The following is a 16,165-nucleotide window of genomic DNA, read 5'->3' as shown; positions in this document are numbered from 1 at the left end:
ACCAAGCGAGCCAATTAAAACCATTTTTTTCTTTTTTCTTTTTTGTAGTTGTAGATGGACAAAATGCCTTTATTTTATTTATTCTTATGTAATGCTAAGCACCAAACCCAGTGCCTCACACATGCTAAGCAAGTGCTCTGCCACTGAGCTACAATTTCAGCCCCTAACAGCATTATTTCATTTTATGAAACATGTAAACCTGCTTTCTAATGGGAAAGTTTGTAGTAGCTTAATCTATTTTCCTTGAACTTCTTTCTGATCAATCCAAAAACTATGTAACTAGTAAGGAGGGTAAAGAATGCCAGAATATAGGGGCTGAGGCTGGGGCTCAGCAGTAGAGTGCTCACCTACTATGTGCAAGGGCCTGGGTTCGATTCTCAGCACCACATAAATAAATAAATAAACAAATAAATAAATAAATAAATAAAAATATTGTGTCCAACTAAAAAATAAAAAAAAAAAAAGAAGAATGCCAGAATATAATTAGTAACTCAATTTCCTAGGCCATTTAAGTGACATTTTGTAAGAGCCACTCATCCCTTATGGGTATCAGAATCCTTGTAGAAATAAAAGGTAGAAACTGTTTTCTAATCCCTTTAAATGCCATCACAATCCAAGATAGAAGGATATTTTATCATATCAAGTTTTTCATCTGAAGTTCTCTTTAGGTTATCTCCAAGCACAAGACACATTTTTTTTCCCAAATATTTATTATTGTTTCACAGTCACAAACTCACTTAAATCTGACCTTTTCTTATTAGCATTAATCACAACAATCTGTACACAATAGAAAATGTCAAAGTCATCATTTAATAAAATAGCAGATTTGGAGTCATCACAGTTTTATAATGTAAATAAGTATACTACCTCTTTTTTATCAATTATTTTAAGAAATTCAGTAATTCATAAACAAAAAAGGTCTGGGAATGTGATTCGGTGGCAGAGCGTTTGTCTGGCATATGTGAGGCCACAGATTATATTCCCAACTCTGCAAAAAAATATATAATGAATAAAGGGAAAAAAACACATACCAATAAACCATAAGAACCTTTTTGGAAGTACTGAGGATTATTGAACCCAGGGGGCTTTACCATTGAGTTACATTCCCAGACCTTTTTATTTTTTCTTTTAATTTTAAGACAGGCCTCACTAAGTTCCTTAGGGCCTCAATATACTGCCAAGGCTAGCTTTCAACCTGCAATTCTCCAGCCTCAGCCTCCTGAGTGACTGGGATTAGAGGCAGGAGCCACAGGGCCCAACCAAAAAATAAGTACTTTCAATATTAAAAATTATGAATATCCTCCTAATACCCACCCAAAGTTTCATGTTATTCAATTTTTAAATTTCAGTAAATGCATCACACTGCCATTCTTAACAAAGAAGGTATTATGAATATATAGCCTGAGTCCTACTAATTAAAACTTTTCACTCTGTATATTAAAAATATATGTCAAGCTGTGTACTATTATTTAATATACACCCTAAACTGATCTTAGAATTTAATTTCTCTAATTCTTCAATATCTACCAGAGCACTTTTTCTCTTTAGAGCCTCTAGTACTATATTCTTTAGTTTCACATTTTATCTGTTCAAAAAATTGCTACTAAAATTCTTTTTTTTTTTTTAATGTTGAGGAAAACCCAGGACCTTGTGCATGATTAACATGAACTCTACCCCCAGCTAAAAATATTTTAAATCTTAGCTAAGAAAAGAAATTGTAAAACATTGTTTTATAAAGAATGAGCTTTATTATCCTCTACTTATAAAGTGTTCCTAACAGTAAGAAAACATCGACCTTAATAAAAGAAAACCAAGACAAAAGAGTAAACATGCCATATGAACATTCTAAAAATATTAATACTTCTTAAAATTTAGGATGAAAATCAACAGTGTAGAGTATAAAGACTTTTAATGTAAAAATGAAATATAACAAAACTTTGGGAAAATAAAGCACTGAGATGATCACCAATTTAGAGGAAAACATTTAGATTCTCAACTTACAGAAGTGCCAGATGAAATAAAAGTTAACTGTATCAAATCAGTATTAATTTTTTATATTTCTGGAGACAGGAAGAACTCCATAAAATCAGCAGAACAAAAGTATATTAAGATATTTGAGTACATAAGCTTTAAAACTGTTTTAATCATAAGAATTCACAAGAGAAATATGTATTAAGCATAATATGTTTTACCTTAGTAATTAAAGTAAGTGGCACAACATGTCATACATACTATTAAATTTTTATAAATATTTAATGTTGACAATGTTTGGAATAATACTCCAATGAGAATGTATCCCTTTGAAAAATACTGTGGCAATATGTTCAAAGACTTCAGAATGTACCTAGAAATCATTTCTGGCAATATTTAATTAGAAAAGCTAATACTACATGCAAGAAACACTAGGTATAAATGTTTTCTCATTATTTACATATGCAAAAAATTAGAATAGTGGAATAATATGACACATCTACAAAGAAGATCATATCATCATTTTTTAATATTCTTTTTAGTTGTTGATTGAGCCACAACCCCAGCCCTCTCATGAGTCTTAATAACCACCATTATAAATGATAATATAAGGGCTGGGGTTATGGCTCAGCGGTAGAAAGCTTGTCTAGCATGTGTGAGGTACTGGGTTCAATTCTCAGCACCACATATAAGTAAATAAAATAAAGGTCAATCAACAGTTTAAAAAATATTTTTAAAAAAAGGACTCATGAGACTAGGCCAGGCATGGTGGAGCATGCCTGTAACCCCCATGACTCTGGACCCTGAGGCAGGAGGATCTCCAAGTTCAAGGCCAGCCTGGGCAACTTAGAGATATCCTTTCAAATTTTTTAAAAATCTTAAAAAAAAAAAAAAAAAAAAAAGTGGGGCACCATGGTAGTGCATACCTGTAATCCCAGTGGCTCAGTAGGCTGTGACAGTGGTATCACAAGTAGAAAGCCAGTCTCAAGAATTTAACAAGGCCCCGAAGCAACTTACCTTGTCTCAAGCTTAAAAAAAAAAAAAAAAAGAAGAAGAAAGAAATCTATCTATATTTATATTTATATTGGCTTAGGATGTGGCTAGTGGTTAAGCACCTCTGGGGTGGAATCCCAGTAATCAAAAAAAAAAGAGGGCAGAACATGAAGTAAAAAGTTTTATCTCCAAGTGTGTAAATACTAATAAAAACTATGTTGATTCCTAAGATTTAAAGGCCTCAAGCCAGACTTTGAAATCATTACAATATATTCACATACTTTATACCTAAGTCAAATACTATCACCACTACTGAAGGAATACAAAGTTTAAAATAAAAGACCAGTGAAAAGGTCAGCAAAGCAACAAGAAAATCTGCAGTAAAATGAAACATTTCTCACCACTGGAATCTAGGTGAGCTAAGGATAGAGATTTAATATTAGGGTTCAAATTATAGAACTAAATCAATAAACAGGTCATTTCTGATTTGCTAATTTATTCATTAGCAAATGTGTTAGTTGTTTAAGGAATTAATTGTTTATTACTGACAGGAAAATGAACTAGAGCCTTATTTGGGAAACAATCCCTTGAAATATTAAATAAGTAAACAGATAAATAAACAAAAGCAATAAAATAAAACAAAGGAAATTCCATACACAAAAAGCCCTTTTTATTTGGCATCATCAGATAAGAAGCTCTGCACTTGAGTTTTCACAAAACTTTAAACGTTTATAGCAACCTTTTCAAGAGGCACCACACAACTTATTACTTTTTTAAAATATTTTTAGTTGTAGATAACACAATACCTTTATTTTATTTATGTATTTTTATGTGGTGATGAGAATCAAACCCATTGCTTCACAAATGCTAGGCAAGCCCTCTACTGCTAAGCCACAATCCCAGCCCAACTTATTACATTCTTAAAGACATTAGAATAAAAATTTATGTTTAAGGTCATGATTGTGACAAATGGACTACTATGTACAATACTGTGATTTCCTCTGGAGTTAATGGTGGTAGGAATGTATGTTTTTATGTAATGATCTTTAAACACTCTTCTTCTATAGTTCCATCTACTTTTTAAAGAATTCTTTCTTTTCCCTTGAAATAAGATGACACTTCAGTTGTGAGTATATTTAACCCAATGACGAACACTGTGGGTTTTCATCTGTGGGTTAATTTCTTTTTTTTTAATTTATATTTTTTAATCTCTTTATTTTGTTGTTTGTTTATTTTTATGTGGTGCTAAGGATCGAACCCAGTGCCTCACATGTGAGAGGCAAACGCTCTGCCACTGAGCCACAACCCCAGGCCTATGGGTTAATTTCAATTAGCAATTTCTGAATAAAGACCACAGACTTACTGTATATTTAGGACCAACTATCATTTTCTTCTTTTTTAAAAATTTAAATTTATTTATTTATTTTTGCAGTACTGAGGATTGAACCCAGGGTCCCATACATGTTAGGTAAACACTCTACCACCGAGCTACATCCTTAGCAACACTTTTCTTCTTCCTTTTTTTTTTTTTTTGGTTGTACAGAAGATTGAACCCAGAGGCACTCTGTAGTGATATATCCTTACTACACACAAACACATTTTTTTTTTTTTTTGGAGACAGGATCTCCCCAAGTTGTCCAGGCTGGCCTTCCAACTTGCAAACCTCCTGCCTTGGTCTCCTGAGAAGCTGGGATTACAGGCGTGTACCACAGTGCCCAACCTCCTTTTTGAGACAAGATCTCAACAATGGACCACCATTAGACTGTATCACCCAGTGTTGTCACAACCGTCTTAGTTTAAGTACACCCTATAACGTTCATGTAACAATTAAATCAATCATATTTTTCAGAATGTATCCTCCTCTCTAAGCAATGAATAACTGCTTGTGTTAGTTATTTTGAACACTCAGAGACCTTTTTTTTTTGCATTACAATTCTTAATACACCTTTATACCACAATTTATCATCTCTGATTGTATATAAGGTATATTGACACCAAATTCACATCTTCATACATGTATTCTATATAATGATGAAGGTCTCAGAGACCTTTTTATATCCAGGATCTATGCTGTTTCAAATGGCTGGGATCACTAGCACTCAATAAACAGTGGCTGAATCACTGACTCTAAATTACAAATATACTTATTAAAAAAAAAAGTAATAATAATCGGGAAACTGAATCAGGAGGATCACAAATTCAGGGCCAGCCTGTATAACTTACCAAGGCCTTCAGCAACTCAGTAAGACAATATCTCAAAAATAAAATTTCAAAAAGGGCTACAGATATAGCTCATTAGTAAAGTGTCCCTGGGTTAACTCCCCAGTACCACACACAAAAAAGTAATAATAACTAGTTTGATCAATTATGCAACGATATTCTCAACTCACTTATCTCTGACAAATTGAAAATTACATATATAAATGAGAAAGAAAATCTAAAAAAAAAAAAAAAAAAACAGATCAGACGGAAAGGGCAGGTTCAAACAAAAGACCCAAGTCCATATTTTCATGGTTTTAGAAGTTGAGACTTATGAGTTTTGAAAGATATTTAACAATAGTTTTTTTTTAAGTAGAATGACAATGGTTATCAGAATATTAACTACAGAAATTTGCACCACAGTATATATAACGTTTATATTAAACACTCAATGAAAATGGGTCTTTTAGCAATTATTCCTTGTAGATAACTCCAAATTGAATTTTCATATGAAATTAGTTTTTTTTAAGCACCTGCACCTTTTTTAAGCACCTGCACCTCTTTTTTAATCACCTTCATTGATATTTCTGGCCATGTAATTATTACAATATTCTTGTATATTGATTCAAGAAATAATCAATAAAATCATATATATATAAAATCTTTATTTTTATTATTATTTTTTTTATGTGGTGCCAGAGATCAAACCCAGTCAAACCCAGTGCCTCACACATGCTAGGCAAGAGCCATAACAGAGCCCTCATATTCGTGATATGTATGATGAGTATACCACTTCAATAAGTTAGAAATTTTGGAAATTAGCATGGTGCCAGACTAAAGAAAACATTCATGGGAGGATAAAATCAATAATACATTATCATTTTTATTAATTTCTTCCCATCACTGAAGCTTTTTAGATCTCATTACTTCTGTGAGTTAAGAAAATAAAAATTGTTGTTTAAGTTTTACTCAAGAAAACTAAAACCACATAAATACTTCTATCTTCCTTGGTTTTTCTCAGAATATTTTTACAAAGAACCTCAAATACATTAGTGTCTGTAAAAGACTGGCAATTTTTAAGACCTACTACCAAAAGCAGTTTACAACACAAAATTGTAAGAGTAAGGAATATATGTTATTGATCTGAGGCACCCGGTAGCCTACCAAAGACCCAATTACTATGCTAAACTAATGTAGATATCTTTGCAATGGCCACTCCAAAGAGTGTGATCTTCAAACCCATTATAATTTCCACAATTTCCTACTTCCAAAAATAGTAATAAAATGTACTTAACAAATGTTATTTAACCTAATGGCTTTAATAAGGAAAAAATTCACAAAAGTTTCAATTAAATATCAACTTCAGTTACTTTTATTACAGGTACCATGTAGTAATTCTGGAAATAGCCTGGAGTAACATCTAAAACAATTACTTAAGAGGAAAAAACTGCCTCAAATACACTTTCCAAATTCTGTTCAAGTTTCCCTCAAACCATTATGCACATGCCTATTCTTGACTGTGACTTGTGTATTATATATTACTCTTTTCCCTGCAATTTCTATAATTCAATTTCATTATCACCCAATATTCCATATTTTCTTTCTCTCTTTCCCACATCACACCTCTCAACACTTGCTTCTTTCTATTCCTCAACATTCCTACTTGATCTATTACAATTAAAAAAATGCCTAAAGAGCAAATACATTTTTAAACACAACAGATGTTATAGATAATATTACTGATAAGTTTTGGGGTGAAAGAACACAAAAACCAACCACAAAATGATAGCTTTTTAGCAACTTTAATTTAAATAGATGTTTTTGTACTTCTGTTATCTACAACTCTTCAGTTGAGTTCACTAATCCAGTCATAACTATTATTTTAATTAAGCTGATAAACTTCGTAAAAAACCCCTACAGACATGCTTGAGTTACAATTTAGAATATGTAAGTAACATACCATATAAAAATAAATATATGAGCTAGTAGCAGTGGTGCCTATAATACCAGCAACTGGTGAGGTTGAGGCAGGAGGTTTTAGGCCCATCTCAGCAATTAAGTCAAAAAAAAAAAGAAAAAAAGAAAAAAGGGCTGGGATGTAGCTCAGTGGTTAAATGTCCATGGGTTCAACTCCCAGTACCTCCCCCAAAAAGTAAATATATAACATAAAACTTAAATATAAAAATAAGAAACTCAAGTGATTTTTTAAACCTTTGTTTTATATGGACTTTCTTTTGTGCCAAGCTACCAACACACTAAAATCATTTCCACTGCAAAAATAATTAGAGATATTTTCGCATCACTATGCTAGCAAAACACTTTTCTTTTGAACTTAGAAAGCATGTATACATGAGTCCTAAAAATAGTCATATATAACTAGATAAAAATTTAACAGAGTAGAAAATTTGCTGATTGTTATTGTTGGGGTAGTATACATAAAATAATCCCCTCCACTTTCTCCCCTTCATTAAAAAAAAAAAAAAAAAAAAAACTAAAGTAAATGATAAAACATACACAAACAGTAGGTACTTAGTGGAGCAGATATAAGAGTAAAAAAGGGAACTTGGTGGCAATGGCAATATGAAACAGGGGGAGGTTCCACTCTCTGAATCTCTCTATAGCAAGTGTAGGGACAAACAACTCTATTTATTTATTTATTTGGATACAGGGAATGAAACCCAGGGATGCTTTACCACTGAGACATGTCCCCAGCCCTTTTTATTTTGAAATCAGAGTCTCTCTAAATTGCCCAGGCTGGCCTCGAACTTATGATCCTTCTGTTTCAGCCTCCCAAGTCTCTGAGATTACAAACTTGCAGCTTTACTTTTATAGTCTAAAAAAGACAAAAGTACCAAATTATCTGATTAGTTTCATTCCCCACTCCAAATACTACATAAAATTCAAACATTGCTAAAGGATACTAAAAACACATGCATAAGGTAGAATTATTTGTGAAGGGATATGAGGACTAGAGAGAAAATAATTTCAAAATCACTTATAAAAAAAATGAGCTCAAACTTTGCAAAGTTCATGAGAAATATGCTTTTAATTAAAAATTTGGCCTAAAATAATCCATTTCCTTAAACATGTAACCTAAAATAACCATCCCTGAACATCTAGTATGGCAATCTCAGAAAAGTTGTAATCAAAACCAGACGGATAATTTCCAGTTAATAATCACATACATAATGATGAAAAGAATGATTTTATTCTGATCTCAAGTAGTGTCAGAAATTGTAGAGGAATCTCCAAACACTGCTAAAAGTTATTGTAAATATGAAGTCTCAGAGATGAGGAAGTTATTAATGGCCATATAAATGGGAGTAAATGATACCCAGAGAGAAGAGATGGACGGAGTTCTGTTATAGGCGACTGGAGAAAGGTACTACGGCAGAAAGAGTGACAGAATGGTTAACAACAGATCTGGAATACTTCAGAAAATGGCAACAAAGCGAAAAACTGACAAGAACGTTTGAAAGTAAGATGAACGGTATCCAATGGGATCGTCACGTCGTACGAGCACGGCTCCGGACTTCCACTGAGTGGGACGGGGGAAGAACTATCACTGCGCGGGGAACTGCCTGGGCTGAAGGGTGCAAAGGATTCTGCAGGTGGCGGAGCACACGCAGGGGGTGGGAAGGACCGTGCCGCCTCAATAGGACCACTGTATTCCCTTCAAGATTAGGGGAAGCTGACACAGCACATTTCCCAGCACCAAGAGGCACACGCCAGAGGCCCCTCCCTAACAACTTGCCTTGTAGAAAGAGTTGCGGGTCCCAGGCCCCCGGAACCCAAGGCTTCGCCATCCAGGACAACTGCTCTGCCAACAACGTCCCGCGAGAATCGAGAGATCTCGCGATACATACTAGCATCTCGCGAGCCTCCTCTAAAACCAACATGGCGGTAAGGAAAAAGCAGTATTTCGGAACTTAAAAGGTGCTTTTATTAACGACTGGAGAACGTGCAAAATACAGAAAAAACAGGAAGTATTTTCCACCTTATGTGTCTCCTCCTAACCTCCTAGAAAAGAAGAACAGCAGCAAGCCATCCCAAAACCTTCGACGATCAAGGTTATACTAGAAAGTCCAACCCTATAACTCAGTCCGCTTGCCTGTCACGTGGAAGATTTTCAGCGTGTCTGTCACGTGGGCCGCCAAGGAGCGGGCGCGCGCCAGTCGCCCTCCCAAGAGCCCTCCCCGCCCCCTTTCGCCCGCGCACACGTGCGCGCGCACCCCCGCCCCACGTGGGGGCTTCGCCGTCGCCGTCGCCGTCGCCGCAGCCGCCTCCAGCCCACCCCCTCCCAGCCTTTGGCTCCAAATCCGGGTCCCAGAGCCGATCATTTCAACCCCCCGCCCTCCCCCTTTCTTCTCCCTCCCCCGAGTCTAGCCCCCACCACGTGCCCAGAGCGCCTGCTCACCTTCCGCGCGGGGCCGGGCGTGACGGGCCACTCCGGGAGGCGCCGCCACCGTGGCCGCTCTCTGCTCCCGCCACGGCACTTGCTTGACTGGCTGCCGCCGCAGGAAGCTCGACAGCGGCGCCGCGGCGCTTCCAGGTGGGTCCCCGCCTCCCGCTCCTGCCACTTCCCGCAGCACCAGCGGCTCCTTCCGGTCCCCTCCTTTCTCCTCCTGGTTGGGACCGGCAGGCGGCGGCGGCAGCAGCTAAGGCTGCAGGCGCGCTCACTGCACCGCCTGCTGGTAATCGTGACCTGTGCAGCGCCCACGGGCAGAGGGCCGCTGAGGCCCGCCCTCTCGGCGGATCCCCGCCCTTGGGCGAGGGTTGGTCTTCTGAGGGCAGGACCCAGTCCATCCCCTGCAGTGGTCGGTCCTGTCACTACTCTAGGAGATACCGCCTCTTTTCTCCACTGTTGAACGACTGCTTCATCCTAACCTTTGGCTTCTTTTGAGAATCTAAGCCCTAGCTCCCTTGGTAGTGTGGTATATTTTAAATACTTCTGCCTACCTCATCGCTAACGGGACGACCTCCCTAGCTCACCTCCATGGCTTTCTGGCTCTCATCACAGCACGCAAGCTCCAACCTCTCCAGGTAGAGCACTTCCCCCAGATTTAACTCATCGATGTTCGATGCGCATTTTAGGTACCTTTTCGGAGGTCACTGTCAGAGAGCTTCCGGAAAAGCGTATCTCCAGGTCACTACTTATCCACTTTCTACCTTCATACAATTATCACTTCCAGACATTACTTGCAAATGTCTTCCTCACCAAGCATGTAGTATTTTTTTCAGTTGCCAATGGATTTTTCACTATGTGGTGCTGAGGATCGAACCCAGGGCCTCACACATACTAGGCAAGTGAACCACAATCCCAGTCCGGTATTTTTAAAAGCAGAATCTAGTAACTTTGGGGGAGGCGGGTACCAGAAATTGAACTCAAGGGCACTCAACCACTGAGCCACATCACCAGTCCTATTTTGTATTTTTTTAAGAGATAGGGTCTCACTGAGCTGCTTGGAGCCTCTCTGTTGCTGAGGCTTGCATTGAACTCGCATCCTCCTGCCTCAGGCTTCCCAGCCACTGAGAATACGGGCCTGCACCATGGGGCCTAGCTTGGATTTAGTAACTTTTGCTCGTTGCTTTATTCTCAGAACCATGGCACAAAACAGGACTCAATAAATACTCTCAAAAATTTCTAGGTAAGGGGCTGTGGGTATAACTCAGTGGTAGAGCACTTGCCTAGTATATGCAAGGCCCTGGGTTTGATCCCCAGCACTACCAAAAAAAAAAAAAAAATTAAAAAGCTATATTGCTGGGTGTGATAGTACTCGCCTGTAATCCCAGTTGACTGGGAAGGATGAGGCCAGATTGGGCAATTTAGCTATAACCTGCCTCAAAATAAAAAAGAACTGGGGATATCACTTGGTAGTAGAGTGCTTGCTTAGCAAGTTCGAGGCCCTGGATTTAATCCCAGCACTTTGCGGCATGATGGTGCATGCCTGTAATCCTAGTGGCTCTGGAGGCTGAGACAGGAGGATCACAAGTTCAAAACCAGTCTCAGCAATTTAATGAGGCCCTAAGCAACTTAGCAAGACCCTATCTCAAAAAGGACTGAAGATGTGGCTCAGTGTTAAGTGCTCCTGGGTTCAATCCCCATACCAAAAATTATTTATATACACATATATATATATGTGTATATAAATAATTTTACACATATATATTTATAAATATAAATCGCCAGGCAAAACGTGGTGGTCCCACCTACTCAAGTTAAGGCCAGTCTAGGCCACTTAGAGAGAGCCTGCCTCAGAATAAAACTTAAAAGGGGACGTGGATTGTTGGGGGTGTAGATCAGTACTTGCCTTGCATGTGCAGGCCTTGTGTTCAATCCCTAGCCCCACCCCCAACCCCCAAAAATATTCACTGCATCTACCAACCATATTGAGCATACAAATAAGTCCAACACATAATTGCTTCCTTTAGGAGCTGTGGAAAACTCAACTTCCTTCACTGTCTGTAATTAGAAGACATATTCCAAAAGTATCAAACCCAGTGATAAAAGACATAAAGTGGTACTCTCTTACAGTTGTCAAGTATTGCTTTTCTTTTCCTTATCTCCGAAGCAATTTTTTCAGGCAAATGGATTTGTGTGCTAATAAAAGTTACTCAGTGGTTGAAATGGCTCCTGTATTTGTTTTAGTTTCCATTTCAAAACAGCATCTGCCTCAAGGGTACATTTTTATGTTGAGAAATACATTTATTTATCTATCTAACTTATCTATCACTGTATTGCCTAGACTGGCATTGAAGTCCTGGGCTCAAGAGATTCCCCACCTCAGCCTCCTGAGTAACTGGACTACAAAGAGGCCTGCATACCAGGCTCAGGAAGCTTTCCTTCAGTCTACTTGGTGCTAGTAGCAACATGGTTTCCCTATCTTGCTCTGTGTACTTACAGAGCCAAATTCTATGTAACATGACCACAATAATTGTGGCTTTCTGAGTCTTGTGTGTCCAGCCATATACTACATATTACATCCCAGAGAAGGTCGAGGCAAGAGGATCATAAGTTTGAGGCCAGCCTGGGCAATTTAGTGAGAGTCTGTCTTAAACAATAAAAAGCTGGGGATGTAGCTCACTGGTAAAGCACCCCTGGGATCAGTCTCCAGTACAACAAATAATATTACCAGAGAGACCACATCCACTAACTGATCAATGCATGGATAAAAGTCCCAACCTACTTACTGCTTATCTCAGCTTGAGACAATCCTCAAGGATCATCATATTTACAGAATTGTAGGATCAGCTGAGGTACTCCATTGTAACTTCTCCCTCTACCTAGCATGTGCAAGGTCCTAGGTTCCATCCCCAAAATGACTAAATGTATATCCATAACCACTGTTAACCTTGCTTGTGAATGCCCCATCCTAACCAAGGTATAGTCCTATATGACTGTTGTTATTTTCATCTACAATCATAGAACTCTGAAGATCTGAATCGATTTGTTTTTGCTTTTTTGTGCTGGCGATTGAACCCAGGCTTCATGAAATACACCTCCATCCTAGAATATTGAAGAGAGAAGATACTTTAAAATCAAATCATGTAAAGGTTTGTACAATATTTTCTGAAACACTGGCATTCCTATTACAATCTCAGTCTAATACTTGAACCAAATAAAAGAGAGCCTAGAAGTGGGCAAAAAGCTCACGTTTCTCTCAGTCCCCTACTATAACATGTAAAGCACTGCCTTGGAATCCCCTTTGAAAAATCACTAATATAGTTCATTCTTCCTCTCAACATATGCCAAGTACTGTCAAGTACTGTGGATGAAAAGCCCAGGTCATTGGGGTTGTGGGTGTCGCTCAGTGATAGATCACTTCCCTTGCATGCATGAAGCCCTGGGTTCCATCCTTAGCACAATAATTTTTTTTTTTTTTAATCTGGCTACACTGGCACATGCCTGTAATTGGTTTGATCATTTCCTTTGTGTGTCTGGATATTTGTAGGGCTGAAGCTCTATAATTTGGGTAGTTGATTGAATTTGTGAGTATGTGAAAGAAAGCCTAGGATTCCTGACTTGGGTGACTAGGGAAATAGAGGTGTCATTGATGACCACAGAAAATACTAAAATAGGAGCAAGTTTATCATGGGAAATGATGTGTTCCATTAAGGATATACTGAGTTTAAGATAACTCTAGTATATCCAAATGAAGCTGCCTAGGAGTCTAATCTGGAAGTTAACTGGAACCTTGGATATAAATGTGGTGATGGGGGATCGTATGAAGAAAACACAAAGAATTGTAGAAAGAACAAAGTCTTGAGAAATACTGACATTTTTATAGGCAAGGAAAGTGAAAAACAGAACTGAGGGACTAGAACAGTAAAAGAGAAACTGGATAAAGTAGTACCCCAAACAAAAGGGATGAGGAAATTTGAAAAAAGGAATCATCAACATTAACATATTAGACAAATTTACCAGACACTTATTTTGTGTTACAGACCACATTAAGCTATGGGGGTGAACAAGACAAAACCCTTTTCTTTGGTGCTTATTATATAGTGGGGAAGATATGGTTGTACATCACCAAAATGATGAATATATTTAGCACGTGTTAAAAATTTGTACATTATTTGTTTCTAGGAAAGTACTTAGAATTTCTAAGAAACCTTTTGTGGTTTATGAAAAACTCGGTATACAGGTTAAAAAAAGAATTCAAAATAATTAAAATAGGAAAATTAGGGGGAAAGGAAAACAGAAGAAAAATAATGCACAAACATATATGCTCTAAGGTCCTAAACACTTGATTTAGGATTTCTAGCAGGTGTTACAAGGAAAAACAAGATCAGTTATAACAGTTTCAATATCCATATAGATAATAAAACAATTTGCCCAATGGAGGCATTACTATTCCCAACAGTAAAAAGAAGATAAATTTCTCCCATAGTACCTCCTAAAGACAAGATCATGTGAACAGTATTCTCAACAGCATCTTTCTAGTAAATCCAACAATTAATTTGATGGGATCCTTTAATACATCTTTCCCTCTAGGCTGAAAGCAATTCAGCTTGGAAAAGGTGATAAGCATAGCCTAGGAAAGAAACTTCATCTTAAGTAAAAGGAAATATTTAAGAAACATTTAAAGGAATAAATTAATTATACATTATTCAGATGATCCTCCATTCATTTAGCTGATGTGATCCATAAAACATGAGTCTTCTGGGTCTCAATTGATTCCTGGAGAACCAAATCAGTTTTGCTTTCAAAACGTAAAAGATTTAGAACTAATCCCTGCCTCCCCACAATTCATTTACACTTAAAGAATCTTTTGAAAAAGTCTCTCAAAAGGAGAACTAGGGGCTGTGGGTATAGCTCAGTGACAGAACTTGTGCTTAGCATGCATGAGGCCCTGGGTTCAATCCTCAGCACTGAAAAGAAAAAACAACCACAAAATCTATTAATTGAAAAGTTGAACAGTAATTTTACAATGGATCAATTAGGCCCTCACCACCCAAACCACTGATCAATCTTCTTATCATTACCAGTGAAACAAACATATTGTGCAAGCCCTCCTTCTTTCCTCTTGCTTCACCAGGCTAATCAAATCAATAAACTCTTAAATTGATAACGCCCAATGAGCTGTGCTTCCTGTAGGGCATATTCTTGTGTAGTTCCCTTCCTACACAAAGATGGCAGAAATGGCATTGTGCCAGTTCTTGTTATGACTCTTTAGAAGCCTACAGCATTTACTTTTACCCTCTTGGAACTCAGCTACCATAAATTATGCTATCTTGTTGGAGAGAAGTCACATGGAGAGACCCTAGTGGGTGAGATCATGGGGAAAGAAAGGCCTTAAGAGAGATGAATTCTGCACCTTGGTCAACTTGAACACCAACACACCAATCCAGTGAGAAGTTTTTATTGACATTTCAGCATAGCTTCACTATCAGCTGAATGCACCCTGATGAGTGAATCTGGTCAACACCACAAGGACTACACACAGAATTGTTAAAAATAATAATTTTTTTATCAGTTAAATTTTGAGATACTGTTTTATGCTTTTTGTTTTGTTCTTGTACCAGGGATTAAACCAGGGGCACTTAACCCCTGAGCCACATCCTCAGCCCTTCTTATTCTTTATTTTGAGGCAGTGTCTTGCTCAGTTATTTAGGGCTTTGCTAAATTTCTGAGGTTGACCTCAAATTTGAGATCCTCCTCCTAAGTTCCTGGGATTACAGGCATGTACAACCACACCCAGCTATAAAAGATAGTCTTAAGCCTGAATGGCATCATGCCTAGTGTTGAACTACCCCTGCTGTCACGTTCACATAGCCTCACATTTATGTACACAGGTCTGTAGCAAAATTTAATGTGGGCAAGAGACAAAGAGCTGAAGGAACTTGAACCCAAAAGGGCTTGTCTTATTAATCTATATGTGGAGAGCTGCTATCATAAATCATGCTTCCATAATTTTGCTAAATTTACACATTTCTGACATGAATCAAGGTTATTATCTGTATTGGAATCCTTGACTTTCTGCCATTGGTGACAAATGAATAGTACTGTAGGACTATAGAACTGGCAGGGCATGTTAGTTGCACCAAAAGCTAGGAAGATGGATACTATACCTTCACAATGTACTTTGTATCTAATATAGCATTTAGTTTCAGAACAAACCAATAAAATAAATATTCATTTTGCAGATAAGGAAACCAAGGCCAGAGAACTTGCCAAGCCTTATAGATGTTGGCAGGACTTAGTATTCAAGTACAAGCAATCTCAGTATGTTACACTGATTAGGTTACCTTATTTACACTTCCCTGTAGCCACACCTTTTGCCATGTGACCTCCCCCTACACACACACACACACACACACACACAAGGAATTGAACCTAGAAGCAATTTACCATTGAGCTACATCCTCACTTCTTTTTTATTTTTTGAGACAAAGCTTTGCTAAATTGTCAAGGCTAGCTTCCAATTTGTGATCTTCATTTCTCAGCCTCCTTGGTCACTGGAACAAGCATGCACCACTATGCCCAGCTTGCCATTTGACT

General features: G+C 37.7%; 1 protein-coding gene across 5 annotated transcripts in view; it reads right to left on the bottom strand.

The window, feature by feature from the left end:
• Positions 1 to 9,668, bottom strand: part of Zzz3 (zinc finger ZZ-type containing 3) — a 100,950-nt gene extending 91,282 nt beyond the window's left edge. For 4 of the 5 annotated variants that reach the window (XM_076863707.2, XM_076863711.2, XM_076863712.2 and 1 more), the window contains exon 1: positions 9,581 to 9,668. The gene's annotated coding sequence lies outside the window, so the exon portion shown is untranslated. Of the gene's footprint in view, positions 1 to 8,917; positions 8,991 to 9,580 lie in introns of those variants that run through there. The other variant, XM_076863708.2, reaches the window with a different exon arrangement.
• Between the last annotated feature and the right edge of the window lie 6,497 nt (positions 9,669 to 16,165).

Source organism: Callospermophilus lateralis, chromosome 7 (assembly GCF_048772815.1).
Source record: "Callospermophilus lateralis isolate mCalLat2 chromosome 7, mCalLat2.hap1, whole genome shotgun sequence".
NCBI classification, from domain to species: domain Eukaryota; kingdom Metazoa; phylum Chordata; class Mammalia; order Rodentia; family Sciuridae; genus Callospermophilus; species Callospermophilus lateralis.
Note: the sequence above shows the minus strand (reverse complement) of the source record. Positions and strands in the feature narration are given on the sequence as shown.